The sequence below is a fragment of the Rhipicephalus microplus genome, chromosome 3 (genome assembly GCF_043290135.1).
Source record: "Rhipicephalus microplus isolate Deutch F79 chromosome 3, USDA_Rmic, whole genome shotgun sequence".
Taxonomy (NCBI): domain Eukaryota; kingdom Metazoa; phylum Arthropoda; class Arachnida; order Ixodida; family Ixodidae; genus Rhipicephalus; species Rhipicephalus microplus.
The window spans coordinates 96,225,859-96,243,240 of record NC_134702.1 but is presented as its reverse complement, the minus strand read 5'-3'; the positions used below and the strand labels follow the sequence as shown (position 1 = coordinate 96,243,240).

At 45.6% G+C, this 17,382-nt stretch overlaps 1 protein-coding gene across 6 annotated transcripts in view; it reads right to left on the bottom strand.

The window, feature by feature from the left end:
* LOC119172198 (kazrin) overlaps positions 1-17,382 on the bottom strand; it is a 262,749-nt gene that overhangs the window by 201,279 nt on the left and 44,088 nt on the right. The gene's annotated exons all lie outside the window — the stretch shown is intronic.

Sequence of the window (17,382 nt, the reverse complement as noted above, 5' to 3'; positions counted from 1 at the left end):
TGGTAATGACTGGGCGGCGTGCCGCGTACCATTGCTAACGCTTGCCGTTGTTTGGGTTTCATTTGACATCCACAGTACGTCAACTACACCTTCTGTACTGTTAACCAGGTTACATTCGATAAACAGAGGCAGGGAGTACATCTTGGCACGCGGCACGTGAACACCGGCGTGCCTGATTAAGCATTTTTGTACATACATAACTAAAGATTTGGTGTTCATTTTTTATTCAATAAACAAGTGGGTGTTTTTCACAGCAAAGTGCAGAGAATATGGACGACAACTTACATAACAACACTTCATTTATTCTAAACAGTAAGTTAGGCCGCAACCAGATGTCGCCACCTTCCGACGCACTTCTTACGTCACGTGTCCGCCGGTCGCGTCATATCCATTTCTCATTACGCCAAGCTCAACTCCATTACCACCCCTTTAAACTATTTCTCAAATGGTGTCGTAAGCTAAAGTTAGGGACACCAAAGGCGCGGTGAAAGCGCAAATTCTCAGTGAAAGGACAGCAGCGTGACATTTACCGACGGAGACAATGCTAAAGAGAACGACACGGACAGCGCGAGTCCGTGTTGTACTCTTTAGTGATGTACCCGTCTGACTCGCCGTCTGTTGAGCAGAATCAATTAGCCCAAAGTTTGACATAAATGTTTCGTTGCTATCACGTGGTGACAAGGTGCACAATTACCGCATACGCACGCGCGGCGGCGTCGTGTTGACGCGTAAAATACGCCGGAAATACGTTTCCGTGTGGTTAACGCGCGCGTCTATATATATTCCGCCACGCACGCGGAACGAACCAGCTATAAATGGAAGAAAGGCATTACGAAACGGTCCCCGCGCGTAGTGTGTTCGGGGGGGTGGGGTAAGCTTGCTTGTGGAAACGATGGGGCGGCTTCATTCGCGAGGTTCTAGCAAACGTATATAGGGACCTCGTCGTCAACGTTCAATATATACATCCGCGACTGCAGACACCTAACTAGCCACGATGCAAAGAACCGAGTGCTTTTCTAGGGGCGTTACGACGGCCCGACGCGAATCGGAAGTTCTTCCCACGGGACGAGGGCAAAAGTGTGGCGATGTATGAGCTTTCGCGAGGCTCGACTGTTCCCGTGAGCGCGCCTGCGCTGTCGTTTATTGATTACTGCACCCGTATGCCACATACCCTAATCATCCAGGAAAGAGAGTGAGAGGGAAGAGGGTCGTGATCTCCCCAAGGGAAACGTATGTGTACACATATAAGGAGACACTGCTTCGTCTGCACGAGCTATAATGAACCTCGGCAGATTACGAAAGTGTACGTAGCATTGCTCTTCTGTTTTTGCATTGCGCAAAAAAAAAGCGTAAGTGTTGTGAACAGACAGGGAGAGGAAGTGTCTGTCTGTGTGCCTGTGCGTGTGTTGAGTGTGCATGTGTATGTATGCGAGTGTACGCTAGCGAGAGGGTGATAAAGAAACATACATTGGGGGGGGGATGCGGGCATTACACTATGCAGCAATGTTGATGGTTGCACACGGTAATAGAGGAGTACGCCCAGGAGACGGCGTCCATTGTTTTACAAGCACTAAGCCAGTGGCCGAGCTCTTCTTCTCTGCGTTCTTAACAGATATTCATAGCGAGACACCGGGCGCTATTAATTTAACGTGGCTTCAACGTGCGAATGGCGAGATGAAGAAACAACGCGAGGCTTAAGATGCCAGAGCACGGCGAAGGCGCTCGAGAGATTTGCTAAGGAAGAGGAGGTAAGGGCAGCGCGAGGGCCGCAGAGGCTTAAAACGTTAACGTACAAGGTTATCCGCGGTGCGTCGGAGAGGAAACCTTGCACTTTGTTGCGGGAAGTGAGGAGAAAAACTTGCAGGTTCCTCCCCCTCTCTCATCCCCTTCCTCTTCTTGAAACGAGATTGCTTCTTCTGGAGTTCAGGCGTTCAAGTTTCAACTATTTGTTGAAGTTTTTTTGCTTTTTTTTCTGCAGGCTTCCGGATGCAGGTTTCGTGTTCAGCTCCCGAGTTTTCACCAGTGATTGAACTTCCTTATTTCATTTCATTTTTATTCCTTCATTTATTTCCTCCAATTTCATTTTTTTTTCGTGCCTGCGAAAGTTCTGTACTCGGCAACTAAGGACTCCGCTGAGATGCACTTAGCCACGAGCTCGTTCCGAGGAGTGTTCTCTGATGTATTCAATGACGATAGGATGGGCTTGTATACATTAGAGTGCGTATAATATGCAAATTGGTGTTTCCTGAGTATCTAATAACATGTAAAACCAGAGCCGTAAGTCATTATACTGGAGAGCCTATGCACAGCGAAGACACCCCTGAGTTTCACAACGAGAACTTTCCTTGTTGAATGTGCGACACGAGCGGCCTATAATGTTCAACAACTCTCCTTGCCTGACCGAACACTCTACTTTGAGGTTAAATCGCTAGACCTACGGATCATCTCATCTTTTGCTTCTTGACTATCAGGCCAAATCAAATTCCTTCATGAAATTTTTTTAAAGCTCTCAAGTACTGCTTCAGTGGAAGCGTTCAAAATTAGCGAGCAATAACGAGTGGTACTGAGAAATGCCAATGAACAAAAGGCGGTTCAGACAGTATTTTACATTATTTCTGCATTCAATCAACTGAATAGGATTGGCCTATTTCCGGGCATTGCATGAGTTTCAGTGTCGGGTTTCAACGTGCGTAGCGTATACCAATATAGAACACATGTGGTTCGTAGCAAAACAAACGGGCTTGAAAAAAAAAAATTTGAAACAGCAACAAAAGGGCGAAAACGAACCATGTATAACTAACCCACAGGACAGTGGGGAAGATTACATCTGTGAAGACAGTTCGGCTACGAGTGTTTCATCATAATCCAGCTTACGAGAAATAAGGTATTGAAGCGCAAGAAGACACTTACTGCCTCCTAGGGTCAATATTTCTTAGATGCAGCCTTCATTAGAGCGGCTGTCATCCTGTGAGGCAGATGCGTTAGTTTCGATCAAAAGTCGTTAACGCGCGAAACGCTGCCCGTGAGACCTTTACATGAAGCTTGCACATGCGCGTATCTGCACATCGCCTCACTGATATCTATTGTAGGAGCAGGACACGCGTACACGCAGTAAAGGGGAAGCCGGCAACAAAAACGTCCACTCTCAACTTAGAGGACGCAGTGTGACGGAAAAAACGCTACGCGCAGTGATCATCCACGCGTGCTCCGGTATTTTACTGTACCGATTATCAATCAACCGCACACTTGATGCACTACGACAGACAGACAGACAGACAGACAGACAGACAGACAGACAGACAGACAGACAGACAGACAGACAGACAGACAGACAGACAGACAGACGGACGGACAGACAGACAGACAGACAGACAGACAGAGAGACCTTTAACCAGTCCCGAGGAGTTACTGACAAGACACAAGAGTGTTGGACAATATGCAGGGTTGATGCAGGTTGACCTTTCTGCAATATGCAGGATTGATGATGATGATGATGATGATAATGATATGTGGGGTTTAACGTCCCGAAACCACCACATGATTATGAGGGACGCCGTAGTGGAGGGCTCCGGAAATTTCGACCACTTGGGTTCTTTAACGTGCACTCAAATCTGAGCACACGGGCCTACAGAATTTTCGCCTCCATCGAAAATGTAGCCGCCACAGCCGGGATTTTATCCCGCGATCTGCGGGTCAGCAGCCGAGTACCTTAGCCACGAGACCACCGCGGCAGGACAATATGCAAGGTAATCAAATGCCGACGTATATACGATATGCTCCATTCGAAGGACGGAGTACGCTGCAAGCAGCCGCGGTCACTCCATTCTTTAACCTGGGGAGACCCGCACGCCTGTGGTCGCGACATGGTGTTCGTCGCGCAAAGCGTGCCCTCCTCGTCGTCGGCCTCGTTACGTTCGGCGACCCCTGCAGGGGGCGGCTTGCATGCCGTCGCGGTTGCAGCCGTCGTTAGAGCCCCACGGATGACCCGAACGTTGGCCGGAATGTGCAGCGTTGTCTTTCGAGGCTCAACCGCGCGTGCACGTGTGTGCATGCGCGGGAAAGCTAGCAAGACAGAGGTATTCGGGGGAAGAAGGAGTGTATGGCGGCAAAGAGAGAGATAGAACGGGAGGGAAGATGGCTGTGGCGCGCCGTTGTTACTCTGTGCTCCGTGCACAAAAGGAACGTCTTGCGGAGTCGGTTTCACTAGACAGGGGGGAAAAGTTGGAACGGTAGAAGGAGGAGGAGGGATGATTGCCCAGAAATAGCTCCTTCTTCATCTTCCGTGCAGCAGCGTGCACGGATCGTCTGACTGCAACTACGGTGACTGGTACAGCCGGAGTTGTACTTACTCCCCGGAACAAAAAACACGGCACATTATGCGAGAAACATTGACCGCCCTGCTATCTCCTCCGCGGTTGCTCGCTTTGTTGGCTCGAATCCTTTGCTCGCTGGTGCGCGTCGCTTTGACGGCGCTGGCAGTGACGGAACGGAGCGATTGTGGACGAACGGCAGTCTATTCGTGTGCGGTACTTGTTTCTTTTGCTTTGATCGTTTGCGTGTGTACGGGTGGCTTTTGTAATGGGTGGGTGTTTGTTTATTTGCACGCCTGTGATATTGCTCTTTCTTTCCCCTCCGTGACGGGCATGATTACACCATGTTGAGTTTTACTTTAGTCCACCAAGTGTCTTCATGGACCTTCTTCGTGGGAGTGCGTCTTATTTATTTATTTATCTCTGTCTTTTGCTCTTTTCTGACAGAGCGTGCATACACGAAGGGACTTAATCCACTTTTCTGAGTCTTATCTATCGGGTGTAACCGTATAGCTTGATCTGTCACGGTGTCAACGGACGCTCGAGGACAGCCACTCATTTTTTTTTTTTTGCATGCCTGCAGATATGCATTCGGAGCTATTTCGCCTGTACGACTTTTCTTCGTGGGTGGCACTCCCATAAGCATCTGTGATTTGACGATGCTTGAAGCTCTTGGGCAAAGGTCAGGGGCCGTTGAGAGTCGTTGCCTGGAAGAGCCCGTCGACCGGCATCCACACGCTGTTGTGGCTGATCGGTGGCTAGAAGCCGTTGTCAACTGTACTGTAATGATGTTCCACGTAGCTGCCACGCGCGAAGTACACTGATGTTTCACAGATATGAACTATTGCTGTGGACTTGTGCAGGCCAACAATCAGGCCGTCAGGGCCCTCAGGACTGACTGACCACCCGACCTCGACCACTGGATTCGTAGAAATTTTCACCGTTCACTGTTAAATTTTATACTCGAACAAAATCAGCATGTGTATTTTCGACACAACGAAGTAACATATATTTAGACGCAGGCTTTCTAAAAAATAAAATAATAACTAGCTAACGATTTACACAGGTCGTTGACTGAGCGACACAAGGCCTTGTTTTCACAGGCGGGCTCGAATGTATTGAACAACTACTGACGAAAAACGTGGTATGCATAGGTATCCCATACACTTCGAACGAGGAATATTCGGCAGTGTTTTCCCCCTTCGTTATCAAAGCGCTTATGGTATTGAATCTGTCATAAGCTATTCGCGCAAACGAAGACTTAAATTCTAGCAGCTTTGGTTCACGTCACCTTTATAGGCTGCAAATATAAGGAATCAATTCGTGGGAAGTTGCTCATGTCTTTCAATCAAGTAGCGTTGCTTGTGATCACCCGGTCGTGCATCAACTAACTGATAGGTCATAATATAAATAATATAACACATATCCCCCCCCCCCACCCCACACATATACTTCCAACCGACAATATCCATTGAAATACTGAGGCGCCATGACTATACCGAGAGTTTTGCTCGAGCAGATATGATTTAAAAGTTGTGCAGCTGATGCATACAGACGTGTTATTCAGGTTGGACGCTCCATCGCTCTTGTTCGTTAATAATGATGCAGTGAAGTCTATACACCATGACCCGCGACTCATTCGCCTACGCTGCTGATGGACAAGCACACACACGCAGTCGCGATATACAAATTTCGCATTACGACGCTCATGCCCAACGGGCTGGTATAAAGTAAAAAAAAATCTAGTATCGATGTTCTCGCTAGTTCTAACAAAAGAGGGAGGAAAACCCATTAGGCAGGTCTGTCGAGTAGGGGATACTCCGTTGTTACGTAGTGCTCATTAGCTAAGTATAAAAGCACAGCTGCAGGGCAAGTCAGCGAGGTTTGTCATTTTCAGGAGCTTCTTAACCGAGAATTATTAGACAAATCGCTGTCACGAGACGCGTCGCCTGAGGACGGGTATATCGAGGATGTCGCCCGAGCCTGAATTGTTCATGAGGCCGACGAATAAATTATTCCGACCTGCCTTCTAGCCTTCGGTGGTCCGTTTCAACGTCTAGCAGCACGGATCGAAGACAACGACTCAATATCGTCACGATACTTTATGGACCCACCGAAAGGACGGGGGCAAGGGACGGCAAGAGAAAGAGAGAGATTGGATGGAAGAGTGTGTGAGGAGAGGCCCCTTTGTCGATTAGCCATTTCGATAGAGGGGGGCACGTTGTTTTCGTGTATACAGTGTATACGTGTTATCTCGAATGCGTAGTGGTCGATATAAAGGATGACAATTAATTTGTATTGAGCTATCCCATAACTGGATAGACTATCGATCAGGCCACCGACATCCTACATATGAGGAGTATACCTGTGCAGCTAATATTGTCTATACAGGACGAACCTACCGATGTCATTAATGGCGAAGCACCTTACAGGTGCGAGGCTTCTCCCGTGTGCGTATTTCACGGCTACATTATATATACGGGGCAATTCTCGGCTAACCTGGCTACGGTAACGTGACACAAACACACACACACACACACACACACACACACACACACACACACACACACACACACACACACACACACACACACACACACACACACACACACACACACACACAAAAGATTAACAAAAAACTAACATTATTCATAATTGCGACACAACAGTATAAAACGCCTACCAGAACAAACCTTTTATGCTAGTCGGCGATTTCAGCGTATACTATAGACATTATGCACCTTAGAACCTAGAGCCTTGTAGCTGACTCTTTAGGTCACTTTATGGCCCGGAATTCACATGGCGCACTGCTCAGGAAACGTATGTGAGACACAGTAAAAATGTTTAATAGAATAATATCAATCAAAAAGGCGACGGAACAATATAAAACACCTACAAGCAGAAACCCTTTACACTAGTCGTCGACGTCAATGTAGACATTGGGGACTTTAAGGCCGAGCTTAGACACTCGTCATGACTCACTTCGTTGTGATGCGGTAATTTTGTCATTTTTTTTTGTAGCATGTATCATTATATTAGGCTTGAGCTTATTATTGCAGTACCAGAAGTCACCTTTTAATGCTACCACGAATTAAAGTTGGCCGCCGAGAAATAGAAGAAAAAGGTTATTACTAATATTACTCCACCACTACGCCTGCACACTGCTGACGCATCAGGCGTTGTTTACAGGCACGAAGTTCGACTTTATAAAGGGTATGTATACCTTTGAGAGAACACCGCACAGAGCTCCTGGTCTGATTTTTATCGTTTAAGACAATGAAGAAGAGTGGAAGAAAGCAACTAGGGGAAAGGAAAAGAAATCTCAAGTAGACGAGCGTCTGGTTTGTTATTGCATACAAGGGCATTCAAGAAATGGTGATGTAGAAAGAAGGAGTAAGAAGAGAATGAGAGGACCGCCTGAAGCGCGAGTGCGCAGGAAGATGCCACGCAGAACAACAGATTGGTTTAACAGAGTTCGTTTGCTTCAGTTTATTAGAAACCCCGGTAGCAGTGCTCAATCAGTGGTGACAGTTTAGTCTGTAACAAACACGCCATTGTAGTGCCACCGGACGTAATAGAAGAACCTTTTTTTTACTATTCGTACCAAAACATTAACGCAATCACTCATTACGCAATCACTATTAGTCATCCCATCTGTGGATACACTCTGTAGTAATAAATATCTAATTGATTATTTTCAGCGTTCTAGCAGCAGCACGTCAGTCCCAATTTCCTGGCTCCGAATGAAATGTAATCAATGCAATTAAGCCAACAAGTACCACAATCCAGTCGGTGCGCGTGTACTTCGGAAAGAGCTGCAACGCTCACTGAGACCAGTGCGCTCAGATAACGCGCCCTTACTTAACACGCCGTCCATAACGCCCTCTCGATTCATTTTCGTTCCCCTCTACAACGATCCACTGCGGTCACGAGTAATATGATAATGCGCTCGACCCAGCGAGCCGTTCAATTATCGCATCGTCGCACATTCCGCGCTGCACTCGCGACTGCTTCGTGCGTTATCTTCATTCTCGTTTCTTTTTTTTTTTTCTGCCACCTCGAGCTCAGCAATAAAGACCCATCGCGGGCAGCACAGCGGATTAAAGCAGCAAGCTCGGGACATGGATCTTCCCTCTCCTTCGTACACGTGCCGCCAAAAAACAAAGAATATCAAAGAAACCACAGCAAGCCGAGGCAGTCCAAGCAGCCAGCGTATCTGCAGACTCGAACCGATCTGGCCAAGAGATTGTTGCGACCGCCACAAATAACGTACCCCCTTTCCTTTGTCCCCGAAGCGGATTCGTACCCTTTTGGCAAACCCTTTTCCCTTCCATCGACAAACTGCTCCCTCCCTCCAGTTTTCCACGATATTGAACCATGGACCATCGCTAATAATGGCGTTATCGGCACGACTGCCGCCCCCCCCCCCCCCCTTCCAAGTTTCCTACGCGGATCTCGACCACTTTACGTACGTGTGTGTTTGGGCGCGTGTTTTGCGAGCATTTGTGCACGTGTGTATACCGCCGATCGATGGAGTTGATCTTTGCTTGCTCCGAGACCTTCTCTTGCATTTGCACTGTATACGCCATGCTGCGCCAGCTCGGCGAGCCTCAGGCAAGCAGCACCCGAATGTTTTGGCATAAAACAGCAACCCTAAGGCATACAGGAGAAACGGAAAAAGGGAGAAGATAAGCCGTACGTGGCGCATGGTGGCACTGTTTGTCTATGTATACAGACTCACGGATACCGTGTAAGGTGTTTGGCGTTATTTCAAAGCCTGCGTACACAAAGCATACAACAGCACGGATATCTTTTGCGCAGCCCGCGCAACTTTCTCGGTTTGCGTGTTTCCTTTGGATGGATGTGTCGTGTGCCGCTATACCGAAACGCTATATATACCAGTAAATGATTTATTAGGCTTTCAGAGCATGAGTTATACCTAGGCAGTGCATGGGCTTCGATACCGCCTGATGCAGGCTTGCGTGAGAGAAAAAAAGAACGAAAGAGGGAAAAGGAGAGAACGAAAAAAGGAAAGAAAGACGGGAAAGGTCTCCCCTGAGGATTTTCCCGAAGCGGTGCTGCGAAGATTGGGCGAGTTTGCGCACGTGTGGAGCGAAAATTTCCGTTTTGGACGTCGCGGCCACTCCTTGCGATGCTGTTGCTTGATATTCCCGGCGAAAGCCACCACGGTTCGCGGAGAATGAACTGGGCCGGTCGTGACAGATATGAGGGGACTTGGAGGCCGAGAGAAATTCGAAGCGCAATACGAAGGAGCGAGGAGGTCGTTTAAGAAGAATTGGAGGCCAACGACGAAGAATGTAGGATGTACCCGATGATATAGAAGGCGTCCATAAAGCGAATCGATTTTTTCTTCTAAGGAAACGAAAAACCTCAGGATATTCAGAATGACGGAAATTGAGATCAGAAGGGCTTATTCGCGAGAGCAGCTTTCAGCGTAGAATAAGGTATATTATACGTTGGGGGCCAGTTTTAGTATGTGCATTTTGGTCTTCAATATTAGTTTATAATATGGGTCATCTAGCACTCTTATTTGGTGCTCGATATCCGGTAAACCATGCTGCAATTCGATGGGCTCGAAATTAAAGAACAACCGTTATACTTAGAATTGGGTGCACGTTAGAGAACCCCAAATGGTGGGAATTAATCTGAAGTGCGCCGGCATGGTGCGTCTCATAATTGTCATGTTGTTTTGATACCTAATAATGCAGTAATTGGCATTCTTTGTTTTTTCATTTTATTTCTTCACCTTGATATAATTATATGTTCTGTCCTTCCTACAAACTCCCTAATGTGATTGGCAGTATGTACAAAATAAATAAATAAATAGATAGATAAATAAATAGATAGACAAATAAATAGATAGATAAATAAATAATGCTTGTTTGTAGGAAATTAGCGAGCGTTCCTTTCATATGGTGGATGACCGTATACCGTCAAGTGTCCTACTTCCAAGGGATACCGTCAGACAATTCTAACGAGTATCGGACAGACAATCGTCACGTATAGCCCTTTCAGTCATTAGTCAGTCATCCCGGCTGCGGCGGCCCCATTTCCGATGGAGGCCAAAATGCTGTAGGCCCGTGTGCACGTTAAAGAACTCCGGGTGGTCGAAATTTCCGCAGTCCTTGACTACCGCGTCTCTCATAATCATACGGTAGTTTTGGGACGTTAAACCCACATATCAGCCAATCAGTCATGAGCTAAGTACATGTGACGGTTGCAGCGAAAAGCCAGCGATTTAGTTTTTTTCTACTAGGAGCTTCTTAACCGAGGATCGCTAGACAAATCGCAGGCACGCGACGCGCCTGAGAACAGGGATACCGGGAATTCATGTTCATGAGGAGTACGAATAAATTATTCCCGCCGGTTTCGAGCCTTCAGCCAGCGATACCGCTCGAGACCTTTTCCTGGTTTGCATCCAATCCCTGGGCGTAACCCGACTGAGAATGAAGCTGGAATGTGTGCCTTCGTACGCGTGAAATCTAAATGACTAACCCCCATATTCACAGACGCTCCTCGACTCGAGTTTCACCCTTCACTTGACAGAGTTGAGCACTGCGCCACCACTCGACTGAAAATGACGCTGCGCTACTCAAGAACCGCAGCAGACTATCGCTGATATGGAGTGACTTGCCGTACCTAGAGATGGCGCTCCTAACGGATTTCTCAAGTGAAGGCGAAGCGTTGAGTGAAGGGAAGTTCTAGAATACGGGGGTAAGTATATAAAGGTTAGAGCAACCCGTTTTCGGCGAACTTTCAGTACGATACACATGCGCTTAGTTTAAGAGGATTGAAGTGCAACAATAAAAGAAAGATTAAACCAGGTCCGCTTGGCGAACACCGATAAAATAGCGAAGCTGCATGGGGGCGTTCCCTTCGTTAGACTAAGACATTGCTACGTTCTTCAAGTCTTCCAGATATGCCGTAAGAAGGCTCTTTATCAAAAATTCTTTATTAACCTTAGAGGCAGTAGTACTGCGCAGTTAACCTATACACAAGTATACAACTATACGAATGGATTCGGCGCATCGTGAACTTGGTAGTTTTGAGTGTCGGGATAATATCCTGAAAATTTGTCATTTAATCGTCGAAGATGGCGGAATGTGATAACAAAAAAATCAAAATACCGCACATAAGTTCAAAAGTGAGAAGCGTTATTCCGTCCTTTCCGTTGGTGTTTCTTTAATCATGGACTCATAATCAGCGTATAGTTTGTTAGCTCCATGCCTCGAGGTCTTCGTTAAAGGCGATCAAATCTGTACACCACAGAGCAGGAGGGGAGGGGGGTGCCTTGCGAGTGCCTTTGCAATCGCCTGAAATGCCCCATATACGCCACACGCATATACTGCGGCGTCTGAAAAATTGTCCGCCACCCCCTGAAAGGGGGCTTCCGCTTTCGTAAGCTTCCTGCTTCGCCCAGTTATGTGAGCGAGGTGACGGTTCTAATAAAAGGGGGGGTAGACGGGACGGAGGCACGGCGAAGAAGATGAATAGAGGAAGAAAAGATCTATTAAACTTCCAACCTTCCGACGGCTCGCAGCTGGGCGCGCTCCATTAAGACTTGCTTCACGGGATCCCCGGCGTTGTGGTGGTGTTCTACTCTTTCTCACATCAGAACCTCCCTTCTGCTTCAAGCTTCTCTCGCCTTATTTCCCTTTCATCCCGTACCTTCCCTTCATTCGCCGGCTCCGTTCTCGACATTTCTACGCGCAGTGAAAATGTAGTTCCCTTTTAACTTCTCCTCCGCCGACACATTTCACGTTCACGCTAAGCCGAGCGCATTAGAACTGCGTAATAAGGCGAGACAGTTGTGACAGCGGCAACAGAAGGCCGCGAAGCCCGTAAGGTAATTACGGAGTGATTGCAACAGCCGAAGTAGAGCTTAAGCGACTCCGTATACTGCGAATGTTCAATTTAAAGTTCACTACTAATCGTGATCATACGTATACTTATCGTTGAAGTGTAGTCGCTATGGGCTTGTGTAATATCGATGTAACGAAACTGGAGAGAGACTGGACAGTGGCGAAACAGAGTCACATAGAAAGTTGCGGCAGCGGAGGTCGTGTCTTCGATTCTATGGACCATGCTACAGGCCATGTTCACTGTTGAAGGGCACGCTGTAGTGTATAAACTGCTTAATACTTGTTCGAGGAATAACGAGTTCCTGCAGGAAGAATAGAGGGGAGTTGCCTTTCTCTTCGTTATAACAAACTACTAAAAGGATATCTGCAAGGATTGTAAGGATATGTATGTAAGCAGGGTGCCTAAAGGTTGGATGCTGGCAGACGACATATAAGAAAATTAAATTGAAGGACTTCTTAGCAGACGACGCGTACGGAATTGGAATTAGCAAATAGCATGCGATTAGCAATCAGCACACAGTCGATTTGTCGCACATACAAAAAAAAAACCTGAATAACCTGCACGCTCTGTACGCAATGCGGCTGGGAGCGTGTGTCGTTAGTAACACTACATCTCGAGATCTGTGTTCCTGGTCGACGTTAAGACGTAAGGGCTACACCAGTCGGTATAATCCACGATTCACAAACAGGCAATATCGGTATAACCCACGATTCCATGCGTGTGCAACACAAACGTCAACATTTAAAGATTGAAATAACCTGATCGAAATGAGAGATGTTTTCTGATTACATTGCGACCCTCGCTAATGAGCAAGGTTGAGCGGTAACGATAAGAGTATCGCGATATTTTAGAGGTACTTTTGGGCACCTGTATTTTTTATACAGATACATTTTCAAAATGTGTTTGTGTCTCAGTAGTAAAATATCTTTACGATGTATCGATTATATCGCAATACGGCGCAGGACTTGGGTATCCCGTTATTATTTTTTTCTTTTAGAAATGAGCTAACGTGTTTCTAACGGGGAAGAAAGACTCTTCTGTTCTTATGCAATCAAAGGCGCGCTACCGGTCGGCGACACAGTGCGGGTGCCGAAGGGTTCCCCATACGCACAGAATGACCCACATGTACCTGATGCCGCTGACAGTGTAATTCCGGAAGGAGCACCATCAGCCCTCTACCTACGAGTGCAACTGTCTCGCAAGGCATGTAGTGTGCCCATATATATATATTCTTCTCGGACAGAAAGCCATTTCTTAAGTTCACGAATCTTGTCCTGAGGCCGCATGGACGCTCCCTATATGACAACCTGTTTATTATACTGTTGTTGCATAAGTGCAATTAACGCAAAACACTGCGTCTAAAGACCCTGTGCGCTGAGTCAATGTATACGCTTTTTCTGAATGCATTGCCGTTTGCGAGTGAATCAAGTGATAATCTTGTCTTGGAAGCTTCAATCCCTTGAAATAGTATATGCAGTATTCACCTATTAAATGACTTAGCGAATCATAATCAACTTAAAAAACAAAAAAACAAAAACAAAAATGGTGTGTGTTTTTGTATCTCTATCTGTGTAATTGTATGCCGGTACACTTCTTCTTATACTTCGTCTTTTTAGAAATATATGTTGAAAATATCCCGTTACGTCAAAGACATATGTGTGATTATTTGTATTTTATGCTTGAAACTACGATGTATTTCGATATTTGTATTCCGCAGTACTTTTCCGAGTATCTCTGCACAGCTCTGCTAAAGAAATCAACGTGAAAAAAATTTCTAGGACTGTTGTGTACGCCTTTACTAGTTTCGCGTGTAGACGTAAGACATGGCAAATTGGAATCGGTACCCTCCAGTTACACAATCCAATTCAAAATTTTAAAATAATTTGTATGTATGTTCGAAAATGTGTATATTTTAAACGAATGAAAAGAATACACCACCACGCGCAAAGCATGCACTAACACACACAGCGAAAAGCACGTATACACACAGAGAGAAAGAGGCAAGGGAAACTAAACACGATCAACTAAGGTAAGCCGCTGTAAATAAAATAGTTGATAGCCACAAGAAGACTTGTTCCACGTAGCCTTAAAAAAGAATAGGCATTTCAAATCGCCGAAGACGTCTTTTCGAACTCTTCGTGGTATGAGCATTGTCTCAAAAGACAATGAACGATTTTAACGCTTGAAACATGCTTGTGGCTTTTACTGCACGCAGAGAGCGTAGTCACCTCATGCAGTGGATATATAGTGATCGAAAAAAAGAGAAGGAAACAGATACAAAAAACTACAAATTTTAAACGCATGACAAATTGTACACTCTCGCAAGCTCCGATGCGAGGTCGTTCGTGGACCATGCAAATGTCAACAGCCAATCAACAGCACGGCGGAAACGACCGATGGGACTCGCAGGGAAGCGCCGCACCTGCTTTAGATGTCGCGACGTGTACGACTGTAGATGACTCATAAACGTCGTTACACTATTGTAACGCCTTTTCACGGACGGGGTCGTCTACTAACTTCGAGTCGCGCTTTAGCTTGGCTGTATACAGCGCGTTAGTTCTTCGTTATACGGACATAAAAAAATAAAGAAACAAACAGAAAAAAAAACGACAGACAGACAGAAGAATTTCTTTCGGAATTGCTATTTTCTCACACATCTGTCTCAAAACATGCACCCTAACCTGTTTCTATGCAGTTACTTTTCATATCAGGGTGGGCAAGAGTGCTTAAGGGAATTAATATAAAGAATGCGCTACACTCAAATAAAACTCCTACAAGGATGGATGGACTTGTCGCAGAGTTCGTACAACTTGTTCTCGCTGACACATATTGCAAAATGTACAGTACTCAAGAATTTATAATCTAGTTCGAAAATTTAGGGCTATGTATTTAAGCGCACTTTCCGTTTCCAGATTATACCGTCAAGGACGTGCCGACAGTCCCATATGTTCGTCGTGTGGCTTACTGTGTGTCACCACAGCGCACAATTTTAGAGTGCCCTACAGTCGTGGTGCAGCGAGCACTACTCAAGAAGGGATAAGGAGTTATTGGACTTAGGTGCACGACCCTTCACGATTGGCCGTTCCCAGGAGGATGTGCTTCTAGCGTGACCAGTCCCGCCGAGCACCTTTTTTTACCTTTCTGAAAGAAAAACGGACTTGGCGGCGCGCTTATAGACATTTTCCGTGTGACTATAATTATTTGTGTTCACGTGTTCTTTTTGTTTTGTTTGTTTTTACCTTGCCCTTCTCTCTTCTTTGTTTCTTCTCTCCTGCCTTTCTTTCCTCTATGTCTCCCCTTTTCGAAGGAGCAGGCAGGCGTTGTGCCCCTATAGGTGGCAGTTGACAACCTGTCCCCTCTCTATTTTTCCTGTGTCTTGGTGTTTTGTATGTATACAAACGAAATAAATAAGTAATTTACAGTCTCTACAATTCGCGTCAAATGGACGTAATTTTGAGTACAGCACATACGTTACAGCTAACATTACCGCTAGCAATAATATTTTCAACTATGCGGCACCAACATCACGAGCAATTGCTCATAACAGAAGTAACATAAAAAAACAATGTCGCGTTTCAATTCGTCATTAACATTCACTATTAGCTCTTTCTCTCAAATTTGCACTTCCATATCGGTACGTCATGATGTCGTTTTATAATATATTTTGGTTGATTGATTGATTGATATGTGGGGTTTAACGTCGCGAAACAACCATATGATTATGAGAGACGCCGTAGTGGAGGGCTTCGGAAATTTCGACGACCTAGGGTTCTTTAAAGTGCACCCCAATCTGAGTACACCGGCATACAGCATTTTCGCCTCCATCAAAAATGCAGCCGCCAAAGCTGGGATCCGATCCCGCGACTTGCGGGTCAGCAGCCTTAGCCACTATAGCCACTAGACCACAGCGGCGGGGCGTTTGTTTTCCCATTAGACGATCACCAAGTGGACCGCGGAATAGCTTCCCATTGGTACACTAAACAATCAAATCAATTAAGCAAGATAACGTCGTGATGAGACAGGCACATATACAAGTAACAGGATATCAACAATCTGGATCGCCCAGACATTCATTCGGAATTGTATGAATATATTACACACACTGCGGCTGCTGCCTTTTCGATGGAGGCGAAAATGCTGCAGGCCTGTGTGCTCAGATTCGGGCTCATGTTAAAGAACCCCAAGCGGTCGGAATTTCCGGAGTTCTCGACTACGGCGTCTCTCATAATCAAATGGTGGTTTTGGGACGTTAAATCCCACATACCAATCAATGAATTATATTGCACACAAAGGCAGTGTTGTCGCTTAATATGTAGGGGCAAGGAGAGCTGAATGAGAGATGAAAGTCTAGGGAGTAGGAAACTATGACGGGAGATAATTAAACGCTGATTAATGATAAGAATCGTAGGAAAAGTGCATTACCACCTCAAGTATTGATTATACGTTGCGCAAGATTAGGCGGCGCAGCAAGAGTGTTGTGCAATTTGTGATGGCATGAAGTTTGAACTTATATCACCGTGGTTTCGAAACTAAAATAGAAAAACGGAAATAAATTAATGCGCAAGGCGACCTTTGAAGGCCAGGTTGTTAACAAGTAAAAAGAGAACAACCTATTTCACATAACGTGGCACGATGTAGAGTGCTCACTTTGAAAGATTAAGGTAACCGGCATCGATTAAAGAGAATATCAAAAGGAGGCTTACAACTAAATGCCTGAAAATATAAATCTCTTTCTTTTCTTTCTTCGAGAATATGTGACTGTTGCATTCATTGCAAATACGTGCGAATGTGTAGTAATTTAATCAATTTGGTAAAAACAGCATTTGTAAACGGAAAACATGTAACATTAACATACACTAGTTTTAAGTGATAGCTAAAAAAATCAATGAAGACAAGGACAATGTTGCAAGCAGTGAAAAAAGCGCGAGAAAAAAATTTTTTGAAGCCAGCTTTCAAATCTAAATGTTCGAGGTTGTCCTGGTCTGTCATTAACATTTATCTATCGTGCTTTATATCAACAGTACTACCAGCTTCTAGTACACATCCATGCGCTGCGTGATGTCAACATCTTACAATGAAACAGGATACTTAGCTGACAGGCCCTCTATTATACTGTCAAATAAAACACGCAGAAAAGTCTATAAATTTCTGCCATGGCTTTCCAACACCAAAGTACGCGAAGCTATAA